Source organism: Hyla sarda, chromosome 6 (genome assembly GCF_029499605.1).
Source record: "Hyla sarda isolate aHylSar1 chromosome 6, aHylSar1.hap1, whole genome shotgun sequence".
NCBI lineage: Eukaryota > Metazoa > Chordata > Amphibia > Anura > Hylidae > Hyla > Hyla sarda.
The window spans coordinates 114,872,833-114,888,057 of record NC_079194.1 but is presented as its reverse complement, the minus strand read 5'-3'; the positions used below and the strand labels follow the sequence as shown (position 1 = coordinate 114,888,057).

The following is a 15,225-nucleotide window of genomic DNA, read 5'->3' as shown; positions in this document are numbered from 1 at the left end:
CACCCCCCTGCATCTCTTATGACCCCCATAACACCCCCCTGCATCTCTTATGACCCCCATAACACCCCTCTGCACCTTTTACCACCCCCATAACCCCCCTGCACCTATCACCCCCATAACACCCCCTGCACCTATCATCCCCATAACACCCCCTGCACCTATCACCCCTACAACACCCCGACTGTACCTCTCATCACCCCCATAACACCCCCGTTGCATCTCTTATCACCCCCACAACATCCCCCCTGCACCTCTTATCACCCCCATAACACCCCCCCTGCACCTCTTATCACCCCCATAACACCCCCTGCACCTATCACCTATCTTGCAGCCACTAGGAGAGTAGGAGAGGACCGACAGAAAAGAAACGCAGCAGGTGTCCGAGGGAACCAGACAAAAAAAGAACCGAACACAACCCCTCGGACAGAAAAACCGAACCATAGTAACCAAAACAAAAAGGAGTGGGTGCTGTGTCCCTCAATGGATCCTCCGAGAAAGATTTTACAATAAGCATTAAAAAAATCTACTTTTCTCGGTCAGCTCCATTGGGGGACACAGAGACCGTGGGACATACCAGAGCAGTCCCCGGGGTGGGAAAAATACCCAAAACAAAAATCAGGCAGAGGATTGAGCCACCTTGCGACCCAAACCGGCATCAGTGAAAACAAAAGTGTGCACCTGGTAGAATCTGGAGAAAATGTGCAAAGACGACCAAATGGCCGCCTTGCAAACTTGCAAGGCCAAAGCCCAATTGCATAGCGCCCAAGAAGACACAACAGAACATGTGGAATGCACACAGTCACCCGAAAGGGTGGGACCTTCCCCTTACGACAGTACGATTCCAAAATGGCGGAACGGATCCACCGCAAAATGGTCCCCTTTGAAGCGGGAAGACCCTTGCGACGACCCTCCGGAATCACAAAGAAAGAGTCACCCTGCCAGAAAGAGGAGGTGACAGAAAGATAGATCCGGACAGTGCGAACCACATCCAGACAATGGAGGGAATGCTCCTTGGCATTCGATGGAGCCGGACAGCAGGAAGGAAGAACAATCTCCTTGTTCACGTGAAAGGAGGAGACCACCTTGGGCAAAAAACAAGCTTGTCCTGATGAAGGACCAAGAAGGAAGAGCAACCAGAGAGAGCCGCCAGCTCAGATACCCTCTTAATGGAAGTAATGGCGATGAGGAAGGCGACCTTCCAGGAAAGAACGTGAAGGGAAGCGTCCCGTAGAGGCTTAAACGGAGCTTCCCTCAAAATACCGAGCACCAGGTTGAGATCCCAAGGAGGGGTGTGAGACTGGTACGACGGAGACGCATGGGCCACGCCCTGCAGGAAGGTGTGGACGTGAGGGTTGGAAGCCAATTGCCGTTGAAAGAGAATAGAAAAAGATGAAACTTGACCTTTAAGAGAGCTGAGCACCAAACGCTGATACAGACTGGACTGCAAGAAGGCAAGGAGGTGCAGAAAGGAAAAGATAACCAGAGACACGGACTGAACCACGCACCACCAAAAATAGGCCCGCCAAGTGTGGTGCTAAATCCTAGCGGAGAAAGGCTTACGAGCCTGTAGCATGGTGCGAATCACCCCAGAAAAAAAAAACCATGCCGTAAGATGTAGCAACAGTAAATTGGGGTGGCAGAGAGGACCCTGGGAGAGCAGATCGGGGCGAATCAGAAGACGCAGAGGTACATCGGTGACCAGCCGAATTACGTGGGCATACCACGCGTGTCTGCAGCCACCAGAATGGCGGGAACGCCCTTCGCCTTAAGTTTCCTCAGAACCCGAGGCAGAGGGGGAAAGAGGTAAGGAAGACTGAAGGACAACCATGGAATGACGACTCTGAAAGAGGATCTCCCAATGGAGGAGGCAAAGAAAAATGGCACGGATCTCCAGAAAATTGATGGGGAGGCGAGCCTCCTGAAAAAAACAGTGACCCTGGACCGTCAGGTCCTAAAACACACCTCCCTAACCCAGGAGACTCACATCGGTCGTGACAACCAGCCAGTGGAGGAGAAGAAATGACTGCCCCTGGAGAAGGAGGGGAGAGTGGAGCCACCACAGAAGAGACCGACGAACGGAGGAGGGCAGAAGAATCTGGTGATCCAGAGTTGACATTAACTTGTCCCATCGGGCAAAGATGGCCAGCTGGAGATGGCGACAGCGGAACTGGGCGGAAGAAACCGCCTCCATGACTGCTGCCATCTGGTCCAGCACCTCCATGCAGAAACTAATCGGAACAGGAGAGGGGCGTCGTAGTTGACAGACACCCTGCGACAGGGAGCGCGTGTCCTGTGGAAGATGAACACGGGCAGCCGCCGTGTCGAAAAGGAGACCAAGAAAGACAAGCGACAGTGGGAGAAAGGTGATCACCCAACAGAAAGCGAACAAAGTCTGCACAGTGAAATGAAGGCTCTCCATGTTTTGGGACCGGGACGGAGCTTTCATCAAAAGATCGTCCAGGTAAGGGAGGATCAAGATCCCCCGAGCCCAAAGAATGGCAATCACCGCCGCCATGACTTTGGTAAAAACCCTGGGAGCAGTGGCCTGGCCAAAGGGAAGAGCCACTAACTGGAAGTGACCCACCGGAACAGCAAAGCGGAGGAATCACTGATGGGTATGTGCAGATAGGCATCCCGGATATCTACTGAGGAAAGAAAATCCCTTTGATCCATGGTCACAACCACCGAGCGGAGGGACTCCATGCAAAAGTGGCGTAGCCGCAAGTGGCGGTTGAGCAACTTGAGGTCCAGAATGGGGCAAGTAGAGCCCCCTTTCTTGGGGACTATAAACAGATTTGAGTAGAACCCTGAAAAACATTCCCCTGGAGGAACTGGAGAAGAAGGGGAACAAAGAAGGGGAACAAGGAGGACGGGATCAGAAGAACCGGTCCCGGGGATGAGAAGCAAACTCTATCCGGAAACCATCAGATATGACGTGCTTGGGAGTCCTGACTTTGCCTCCATGTGCGCGCCCGCAGTGGCGGGGAGCCAGGCAGTTCAACCGGCTACCAGCGCACATGAGCGCTGGTAGCCAGTTGAACTGCACAGCTCCCTGCCACTGCGGGCTCGCACATGGAAGCAAAGTCAGGACGCCGAGGTGTTTTTAGGATCATTATCCATTTGTAGAAGCCATCCTCTCTTTAACTTCAGCTTTTTCACAGATGGCATCAAGTTAGCATCCAAAATTTGCTAAATTTTATTGAATCCATTTTTCCTTCTACTCGTGAGATGTTCCCTGTGCCACTGGCTGCAATACAACCCCAAAGAATGATTGATCCACCCCCATGCTTAACAGTTGGACAGAGGTCCTTTCATTAAATTCTGTTCCCCTTCATCTCCAAAACGTACCTTTGCTCATTCCGGGCAAAAAGTTCAATTTTAACCTCATCGGTCCACAGAACTTGTTTCCAAAATGCATCAGGCTTGTCTATATGTTCATTTGCAAAGTTCAAACGCTGATTTTTGTGGTGAGGACTTGAAGAGGTTTTCTTCTGATGACTCTTCCATGAAGACCATATTTGTACAAGGATCTCTTTATAGTGGAATAGTGTACCACAACTCCAGTGTCTGACAGATCTTTCTGGAGGGATTGTGCAGTCAAACGTGGGTTTTAAATAGTTTTTCTCACAATCCTGCAAGCTGTTTTGTCTGATATTTTTCTTGGTCTTTCAGATCTTGCTTTAACTTCCACTGTTCCCGATGACTGCCATTTCTTAATTACATTCCGAACAGAGAATATTGACATCTGAAAACGTTTTGCTATCTTCTTATAGACTTCTCCAGCTTTGTGAGCGTCAACTATTTTCAGTTTCAGATTTCTAGACAACTGCTTAGAAGAACCCATGGTGCTGATTGTTGGGGCAAGGTCAGATGAGTCTGGGCATTTAAAACCTTTGAGATTGACATCACCTGGTCTTCCCAGATGATGCTTGAGAACAATCCATGACACTGGCAGGTCTCAGTTTTGCAAAGGGAGCAGTGCATGCTATAAATTCTGCAGGATGCCCAAACTTTTGCAGATGCCATTTTTTTGGTTTTCTGTTAAAAATGTAAATGATGGAAATAAAATCTAACTTTTGTTGACATATTATAAGAATGTCTAATCTGTAATTTGATACCTTTTGGGGATTTTTCCATCTTTCCTTGGCTTCTTTATGCACATTAATACAAATTTTACCTGGGGTGCCCAAACTTTTGATCCCCACTGTATCAGTGGTAAAGGTAGTGGTGATGGTGCAATTAATTGTCCTTTGTATAGTGGTACTAGTGATACGGTGTATTGGGGTTTTATCTCCTTACAGTATGATGGTATTATTTAGTCACTGCAGGGGTGATATGTTGCCCTGAAGTGGAGGTATTATTTTATGTTTCTGAGTCTGATACTATAATAATATCCAGCGTGTGTCACGGGGAAGGGGGCAGGCGGCAGTAATGGGCGTTTGCATGGCAGGGGGTGTTTGGAGGCCAAGGCCTTAAGCTGTGTAAGGGGCCACGAAATTTCTGATGGCAGTCCTGATGACCAATACGACTCTCCTTGGCCTCTAAAAAGAATGGAAGTGGATGGCTTGCAGTAATCTATGTGGGCCGACAGTGAAGTTGTGTAGGCTCAGTGCAGTGTCAGTCTGTGAATAGCTAGCTGTGGGAATAAAGTAAGCCATGTATGGGTAAACTGTAGGAGGTGGTTCTAAAACTTAGTCACTGAACTCCTCAGCTAGGATTTCTGATGTCATTAAAAGATATGATCAAAAACTTTACAATGAAAAGAGTTTTTGAAACCCATTTAACATACCATACTTTGTTGCAGATAGTACAAATTACAGAATAACTTTTTTTTTTTTTTTTATTGGACTATTCCTTTAACTACTTTGCCTGGCATAGCTTTGGAGCCTTAGTGCCCATGAACTTTTTTTGTGTTTTTCTTTTGTCACCTTCCAAGTGATGTCAATTTTTAAGTTGACATAGCCATATGAGGGTTCGCTTTTAGTAGAACAAGTTTTACTTTTTAATGCCACCCTTTTGGGGTTAATTTATCCTAACTGTTAATTTTAATGAACTTTTTGCTGGTCAAATTGAAAAGCTGCAAATTTGTCATCTTTTGCATTCCAAATTTATACCGTTCAACATACTTTAAAAAGAACAACTCTTTATTATTGTGGGTTAGTACAATTACGGCAATACCAATTTCTAAAAGTTTTTTATTAAATTTTTTTTACTACATTGCCATAATAGAAATGTATTTTGGGAGGCGGATTAACAAAATACCGTAAATAATAATAATAATAATAATTTTTTTACTCATCCTACAAGGGGAGTATAATACACTGCACTAGCGCAGTGTATTCAGCCTGTCAGAATAATGCTGACAAGCAATGTAGCTGGCCATGCTGTGCTGCACAGAGAAATACAAAGACACCCATGGCAAGCCTCGGGACCGTCACAATACCCCCAGCTGCCAGGGAAATGTGCTGAAGATTGCAGGAGCCAGGAGGTTCCAGTGCCGCTGCTGAAGGTAAGAAGCACTCTTCACATGCCGCTGTAATGATTTGACCATAGCATGTGAAGGGTTAATCTAGTTGTTACAGTGGGAGCCCGGCTATTATACTGACTGCCAAGCTTCCATGATCTCTGCACAGGAGAGCTTCACAAGCTAGCATAAGTAACCTTAATGACTGCTCTAAAAAAAAAGTATTAGTGGTCATTAAGAGGTTAATAAGAAAACAGCCATGTTTTTGTAATCCTGCCCCTCCCATTTAACTTGGATAGTTATATTTTATAAAAAGGAAAATACTTCTTAAAAACATTGACTATGATAAGTAATAGAATGTAATATTTGTGTTCTAGAATCCCTGATGTTCTATGTATATATTGGAATGGTTGGCTATTCAGAGTAAAATATTTATTTAACTATTCAGACTCAATTATTCGAGTATGTGAAGAACTCACAACTCTTTCCATTCACTGGTGTTGGCTCAGCTCCAGTTTAAAGTATGAGCTGTATAAATAAAAGTTTAATCTTCTTAAGATGGATTGGATACTGAAATCCACCTGCTCCAAATATCTTTAGAGTCTTTTGACTCCTTCATGTCAGAGTAGCCTGGAGTATTATGTATTAAATGTTGAAGTTTAAATGGGTACTCTCAAAAAAAAAAAAAATTTTTATTAAATAGATTATGTAAAAAAAAAATGTTTGTAATATATTTTATTTAAAAAAATCATGTTTTATGTGTTTTTTTATGTTTGTAAACCTGGCCACTAGGTGTCACCCTATATGGCTCAGGATTACTTTTCCCCCCGTGACGTTCAGCACGTTCAGAGCAACGCTGGCCGGGCAGCGTGGCCCAGCGTGGTCCGAAACGCGCATTCACTTGAATAAGGAGAGGGAGATGCAGGGGGTGGGGATATTTAAATTTCACGCGCCGTGCGCACACGAGCACTGTGCTCGCTCTCTGCCTGTTTCCTACACAGGCAGAGAGCGAGTACAGCGATCGGGTGCGCACGGCGCGCAAAATTTTTATATCCTCCGCCCCCTGCATCTCCCTCTCCTCATTCATTGCAGCACACAAGCTGCAGGAAAGAGAGAGGAGACAGGCGGAAGAGAGCCCCGGCCAGGCTTCAGATGACGTCCCGCTTGCCGGGGCCGCCCACTTCCTGCCCTCACCAGAGAGCTCAACTCTGAGCTCCTGCAGCCGTTTTTCCAAAGGTATTTTTATGGGGATTTGGGCAGAAATTCAGACAGGGATACATGTAGTTAGTGTCAGGGACAGATGGGGAGAGGGAATAGGGAAATTTAATTTAGTGATAGCTACTCTTTAAAGGAATTGCCAGCACCAGGCCTGTCCACAGTTATGTTGGGTATTGCAGGTAAGTTTCAGTTGTAATGATAAGGATATGTTCAAACTATGGATTTCGAACAGAATCTCCACTTACAGCATTCCGCGAGCGGAGACTCCATCCTGGCAGCTGCCGCCGAAATACTTTGGCGGTAGGGACACGCGGCACTGCACCGTCATCATTGACAGCTATACAGTGCTTGCGGACTCCTGCTCAGAGAAAGAACATGTTCTTTCTTTGCGCGGCTCAATTTCAGCGGTGGAATTGTCCGCCGCTGAATATCCACAGTGTGAACGGGTCCACAGAAGACTCATTAACACTATTGGTAGGAGTTCACATTGCAGAATTCTGACGCGCAATTCAGCGCACAGAAGTGCGCACTAAAGCCATAGTGTGAACATACCCTAACAGTTAAGCAGCAATTCCACACACAACCTATGGACATGGTGTGGTCCTGTATGTGGAATAAAACAACCCATCCTTTTCCAGCAAAAGTGACAACTGCAATCCTGAGCCTCATCTGAACAGTGCCATTTTTGCATACAACTTTTAGCCGTTGAGAAAAAAAGAATCCCTTTCTCATTGGATTTATTGGGGGACACAGCAACATAGGGATATGGGGTTAGGATTTAAGGAGGGGATATGGGGTCAGGATTTGAGGACTGGATACGAAGGACAAAAGCTTCCTCCTGTGTTGCTTTTCCTCCCAAACAAGGATTAGGTAGGAAAAACCAGGCAGCGCCGGGTACTCAGCTAGTAAGTCATAAAAAATGTGTTGGCTCAGCAAATGCAGGCTATATCCAATCTACGCACACTGCTGAGTCCAAAAAGAAGAATCAATAACAACACAAACAAAGACCCCCCCCCCCCCCCCCCCCCGGGGTCAGAGCAAAGCAAGAGAAAGCAAGAGCTGTGTCCCCTTAATGAATTCAAAGGAAAAGAGATTTTACGAGTACGAAAATAAAATTTTCTTGTGGATCGAATTGGGTGACACAGGAAGCAATGGTATGGACCTGGTAAAATATGGAAAAGGTGTGCTCTGAGGCCCTGCTTGCAGACCTGCAAAGCAATAAACTGATGGCAGCTTTTTGATATCTGATAAAGTAAGCAGTGACCCAAAGGCTAGGTGGAGGCCCTAGACTGCGTAAACCCCCAAGATGGCAGACCAGATCCAGCAAGCAATGGTGCCTTTGGAAACAGGAAGGCTCCTGCATGGACCCTTAGGAATCGGAGGCCGAGTCTGATTGCGAGGATGGGAGGGGGAAGGGCAAAAGGTGGAGGACAACAAGGGGAATTTATCATTAGGCTATGTTCACACAGTAGAATTTCTGAACAGAAATCTAAATGAAAGTTCTACAGTTAATTCCGCAGAAATGAATTGCCCATTCACTTTAATGGACTTCCTGAAGTGGAAATTCTGCAGGGTGAACAGACAGAGGAATCTCATTAAAGTGCATTGGCTATAAATTAATGCAGAATTTTTATGCAGAATTCAATGCAGAAATTCTGGCGTGGGAACATAGCCTTATGTTTGGATGTTTTTTTCATCTATAATTTGTTGCAATGGTTTGGCGCAATCATTTTCAGCAGCAAAAAAAGTGTGTGACTTCTCATATAAAAGATTTCTAAAGCTGTTGACTAGATGGTTGTGTTTGGTTACAAATTTTTCAGTGGTAACGTATTTACTGAAAAACCACTGGATAACAAGACTGGATCCTGGGCTAAAGCAGAGGCTGCTTGCTGCTGGGCAGGTTTTACATTTAGTCAATAGTCATGCATTACAGTTTTGCAGTCTCATAGCAAAAACAAAAATAGCTACAGAACACAAAAGCCATTTACAAATTAGATTCTGCAGTAACAGATAGCCCTATACACTCATGCCTTAAATGTATGCAAACCTAAGAAGCCATTTTGTAATCTTCATGCATGGTATCAGACTACAAAATCTCTGCATTCCCATCATTATTCCACAAGGTCACTGGATGTAACCTAAATGAACGCTTCATTCTCATGATACTTTGTTACAGAAGTATTTGCTATAATTCATAGATTTGATGTTCGGTCTGTATTTGGGAGTTTAAAGTTGGCTTTTCTGGTTACATTTTTAATATATTAATTTTAGTATATTAATAGGTACATTTTAAATTAATAGTAACATTTTAGTTTTTAAATAAAAAGTTCAAAAATGTTCTAACATATAGAGAGAGACTGTAATTTGCTGGATTTGCTTATTTGGATTTTACTTGGATTTTATCTAGGTTTGTCTTTTTCTCACTAATCTCATTGGCCCAGATTTATCAAACTGTGTGGAGTGATTTTCCCACAACAACCAAACACAGCTCAGCTTTCACTTTACCAGAGCTAATTAGCTGAGCTGGGATTGGTTCCTGTGGAAAAAATCTCTCCACTTTTTCTCCACACAGTTTGATAAACCTGGGCCATAGTCTTTAAAGTAAAACTATAGAAATAGTCTAAAAGTGGAGCATGGCGCAAATTTTTTTACTTTCAATTGTTATGCTGCAACGTGCACCAAAACATGTGGCACAAAATATAAGATTATAGGAATATAAGATTATACCATCATTAGCCTTGCTCACACACCTTTTCACAATTTCTTAATATGTTCACCTGTTCAGGAGATATTTGGGTTAATTTATCTGGCAATTCAGGGAAATGATATTACGTAGGCAAGTTGCTATGGATATATTGCTTGTTAACACCATATAAAAGGCTGAGGTTGTTAGGCAAGCTTATCCATAGCAACCAGACTCCTATGATTTACCTGTCCAGCTCAAGCATTTTCAACTGTGCCAATATTGCAAGCAAAGAGAAAAATACAGGTGCACTTCAGCTCACCAAAGTAGAGATGTGTTCACACTTGGATATTAGTATGTGGAGAGCACTGATAACTCAGAGCGGGCCGAATCACGGATGACATCCTGAACAAAGAGAAATAGAATTCCAGCTCCTCCAAAAACTTATAGGAACATAACTTTTACTACGTACGTTAAAACTCCATGGATAACAACAAAAAATGGTAAAAACGCTAGAACATCGACGCATTTCGAGCTGATACTAGCTCTTAGTTGTGGCAAGAGATGGCATAGTGCCAGTTTTTATACTCACAGTAACCAACGTTCAGTCCACTAGGAGGAAATGGCCTCAGTAAGGCATGAGACAAAATTCCTCCGCAAAATGCCAGAAAACACGGAAGAGAATGAAACAGGAATAGCACATGTGTAAAAAAGCAGCGCTACGACATGCAGTTGCACAAGACATGGAACATAGTACAATACCACAGTGAAAGAAAAAAGTAACCAAAATGAAAAAGAAAACAACGTATTGGAATAAATACATATAGTGCAAATTACATACGCATGATCAATATTCCACTTTATTGCCACCATGCTGAGTCTAATATTTAGTAAAAACGCATATGATTGCTGGATTAGTGTGAACAACGACACATATAATGTAATCACAGAAAATATACATGTAAATGTGTTAGCGTTATTTAGGTAAATCAAATATAAATGACCAGCTGATATAGGGGGGAAACGTATGTGCCATGCCTTACCAAAATCACATGTACAAACCAATATTTTAGCTAGCATAGTCGAAAAACTCACTGCACGAGGGAATCAACACATCTAATAGCATATAAACCATAAATTCATGCTCCATCATATTAGAATGACATCTAATGGCATCATACAATTTCCCATGGAAACATCAGAATGCATATATGAAAGAAAGCTCCACCACAAATGCATACAAGTTGCTAAATATGTAAATATGCAGAAATACAAGGCATTGTAAGAATATATAATATATATATATATATATATATATATATATATATATATATATATATATATATATATATATATATATATATATATATACCGTATATACTCGAGTATAAGCCGACCCGAGTATAAGCCGAGACCCCTAATTTCAACCCAAAATCCCAGGAAAAGTTATTGACTCGAGTATAAGCCTAGGGTGGGAAATACCTCATCCCCCCCTGTCATCATCCAGACCCGTCATTAACATCCTCATCATCATCCCCTTGTCATCATCCCACACATCCCCCCTTCATCATCCCCTTATCATCCCACACATCCCCCCTTCATCATCCCCTTATCATCCCACACATCCCCCCTTCATCATCCCCTTATCATCCCGCACATCCCCCCTTCATCATCCCCTTATCATCCCGCACATCCCCCCTTCATCATCCCCTTATCATCCCACACATCCCCCCTTCATCATCCCCTTGTAATCATCCCACACCCCCCCCTTCATCATCCCCACCCCCCTTCATCATCCCCACACCCCCCCTTCATCATCCTCTTCTCATCATTCGCCCTCAGTGGTCTTCAACCTGCGGACCTCCAGAGGTTTCAAAACTACAACTCCCAGCAAGCCCGGGCAGCCATCGGCTGTCCGGGCTTGCTGGGAGTTGTAGTTTTGAAACCTCCGGAGGTCCGCAGGTTGAAGACCACTGTGGCCATCAACATCATCCAGCCCCCCTCTCACCCCCTTTAGTTCTGAGTACTCACCTCCGCTCGGCGCTGGTCCGGTCCTGCAGGGCTGTCCGGAGAGGAGGTGGTCCGGGCTGCTATCTTCACCGGGGGCGCCTCTTCTCCGCGCTTCCGGCCCGGAATAGAGGCGTTGCCTTGACAATGACGCAGAAGTACGTTGGCAATGAACGCACCTCTGCGTCGTTGTCACGGCAACGTGACTATTCTGAGGCCGGGCCCGAAGCGCTTAGAAGAGGCCTCCCCGGTGAAGATAGCAGCCCGGAACCAGTATCCCACCGGACCACCTCCTCACCGGACAGTCCTGCAGGACCGGACCAGCGCCGAGCGGAGGTGAGTACTCAGAACTAAAGGGGGTGAGAGGGGGCTGGATGATGTTGAAGGCCGCAGTGGTCTTCAACCTGCGGACCTCCGGAGGTTTCAAAACTACAACTCCCAGCAAGCCCGGACAGCCGATGGCTGCCCGGGCTTGCTGGGAGTTGTAGTTTTGAAACCTCTGGAGGTCCGCAGGTTGAAGACCACTGCGGGTGGGGGAGTTCACTCGAGTATAAGCCGAGGGGGGTGTTTTCAGCACGAAAAATCGTGCTGAAAAACTCGGCTTATACTCGAGTATATACGGTATATAAATATATATATATATATATATATATATATATATATATATATGTATAGTAACAACATACTGTACATAGGAGTTGTCAACACTCAAAGATACATTATCATGATATATGGCAAAATCTATATGTATTATTATGCTTGTAGAGATCACACACAATTGTATAGCATGATCCTTAAATGTAACGCCAAGAATAGATGCGCTAGGTGTATGTGCATATGTGCGCATGTATACGTATAAGAAAACTCTCAAAAATCGGAATGTCACAAATATTCTCATACCATATAGAGGATTACGGTTTACGGAAAAACTAGTAAATACATTAAAAAAAAACACTACAATGATTCATACTCTGTGGGGCACGCGAGTCTAGGATCAAGATCCAATGAGCCTCTCTAGATAGTAATGAATGCGTCCAATCACCCCCTCGGCGAAGCTGTCTGACACGTTCCAAAGCTGTAACTTCAAAACCTGTGATTTCACCCTGATGCATGTTCCACGGATGTTTTTTCAGACGAGATAGAGTTCTGCTGTTTACCATGGCAGTGGGGGTGCAACTGAAATTCTCAGAGATCCGCGTCTTCAATTTTAGTGTGGTGCATCCTACGTATTGGATCTGACACTTGCCGCATGTGACCAGATACACAACATGAGTAGAGTTGCAGTTAATGAATGTTTTGATTTGGATTTTTTTTTCTTTCATGTGGATAAAAATTCCTTGGTATTGGCCATTAATATATAGCAAAAGCATCTGGTGATGCCAAATTTAAAGCAGCCTTTACTCAATAGCCAGGTACCTCTGTCACTAGAAAACAGTCACTAGAGGCCACACATCTTAGCCCTACTTCCAACAATTTAGATATTGCAGATTCCAAATGTAAAACAGGTAAATGTTTATGTAGAATACCCTGGATTTCTTCAAAGTCACAACTGTATGGAGTAGAAAAGGTCAGGATGGGTTTATCTTTTTTGGGGCAAGAGTATTGTCTGTCAAATATTGAGTTCTGTCCTTGGAGTTGGCTATGTTAACTGCTCTAGTGAGGATGGACGGAGCGTAAACTCGCTTTCTTAGGTGGTATGGTACGCTGCTCAAAAAAATAAAGGGAACACTTAAACAACACAATGTAACTCCAAGTCAATCACACTTCTGTGAAATCACACTGGGGGAGATTTATCATTCAATATAGATGTTATTTTCAGTCTATCATTGGCGCTGTGATGGCGCAGTCATGTAATATGAGCAACATTTGTGCGACTTTTGTAGTAGACGTTTCCTAAGTTTTTGAGTAGCAGTACACCTATTTCCGATTTAGACATGCAGTGCACCCTTATTTATCATATACAGCTTTTGAATAAGTCGCTAAAAATTGCGCAAACACCGATTTCCAGGCGCTAAACTACGCCGACCAAAAGTACACGTACAAAACATTGTATGCTAGAGCTTTTCCCGCTCGTGCAAAGTGCCGGGGAATTCCTCATCTACAGGACACACTTATGATAAATTACACACTGCTACGGAAAAAGTTAGACAGAGAAAACAGTGGTAAAATAAAGGAGTAGAGTACACTTTGAATGATAAATCTCCCCCACTGTCCACTCAGGAAGCAACACTGATTGATAATTTCACATGCTGTTGTGCAAATAGAACAGACAACAGGTGGAAATGATAGGCAATTAGCAAGACACCCTCAATAAAGGAGTGGTTCTTCAGGTGGTGACCACAGACCACTTCTCAGTTCCTATGCTTCCTGGCTGATGTTTTGGTGACTTTTGAATGCTGGCGGTGCTTTCACTCTAGTGGTAGCATGAGATGGAGTCTACAACCCACACAAGTGGCTCAAGTAGTGCAGCTCATCCAGGATGAAACATCAATGCGAGCTGTAGCAAGAGGGTTAGCTGTGTCTGCCATCGTAGTGTCCAGAGCCTCGAGGCGCTACCAGGAGACAGGCTAATACATCAGGAGACATGGAGGAGGCAGTAGGAGGGCAACAACCCAGCAGCAGGACCACTACCTCCGCCTTTGTGCAAGGAGAAGCACTGCCAGAGCCCTGCAAAATTACCTCCAGCAGGCCACAAATGTGCATGTGTGCACTCAAACGGTCAGAAACAGACTCCATGAGGGTGGCATGAGGGCCAAACATTTGGCATTTGCAAGAGAACATCAAGATTGGCAAATTCCCACTGGCGCCCTGTGCTCTTCACAGATGAAAGCAGGTTCACACTGAGCACGTGACAGACAAGTCTGGAGACGCTGTGGAGAACGTTCTGCTGCCTGCAACATTCTCCAGCATGACCAGTTTGGCGGTGGGTCAGTAAAGGTGTGGCGTGGAATTTCTTTTGGGGGCCACACAGTCCTTCATGTGCTTGCCAGAGGTAGCCTGACTGCCATTAGGCACCGAGATGAGATCCACAGACCCCTTGCGAGACCATATGTTGGTGCGGTTGTCCCTGGGTTCCTCCTAATGCAAGACAATGTTAGACCTCATGTGGCTGGAGTGTGTCAGCAGTTCTTGCAAGAGGAAGGCATTGATGCTATGGACTGGCTCGCCCCCGTTCCCCAGTCCTAAATCCGAATGAGCACATCTGGGACATCATGTCTCGCTCCATCCACCAACGCCACGTTGCACCAGACTGTGCAGGAGTTGGTGGATGCTTTAGTCCAGGTCTGGGAGGACATCCCTCAGGAGACCATCCGCCACCTCATCAGGAGCATGCCCAGGCATTGTAGGGAGGTCATACGGGCACGTGGAGGCCACACACACTACGGAGCTTCATTTTGACTAGTTTTAAGGACATTATATCAAAGTTGGATCAGCCTGTAGTGTGGTTTTCCACTTTGATTTTGACTCCATATCCAGACCTCCATGGGTTGATACATTTGATTTCTATTGATAATTTGTGTGATTGTGTTGTCCGCACATTCAACTATGTAAAGACGAAAGTATTTCAGATGATTAGTTCATTCATTCAGATCTAGGATGTGTTATCTTCGTGTTCCCTTTTTTTTTGAGCGTATTTCTTGAGTGTATTTCTCTACACGTGTTATGTGTTGATTATGAAAGAAGCTCTTTTTGGCATGGATAAACTCGCCTATCGGTAAGTTTCTGATGGTATGAGGGGAGTGACCACTGTTTGCATGCAGGATGTTATTGTCTGCTGTTTGTTTCTGATATGGTTTAGTCAGAATGGTATTTTTATTTTCATCTCCAACAAGTCACATCCCAAAAAATCTGT

The 15,225-nt window shown here is 44.5% G+C and overlaps 1 long non-coding RNA gene across 1 annotated transcript in view; it reads left to right on the top strand.

Moving 5' to 3' along the window:
- LOC130275996 (uncharacterized) overlaps nucleotides 1-15,225 on the top strand; it is a 91,918-nt gene that overhangs the window by 76,177 nt on the left and 516 nt on the right. The window lies entirely within an intron of this gene.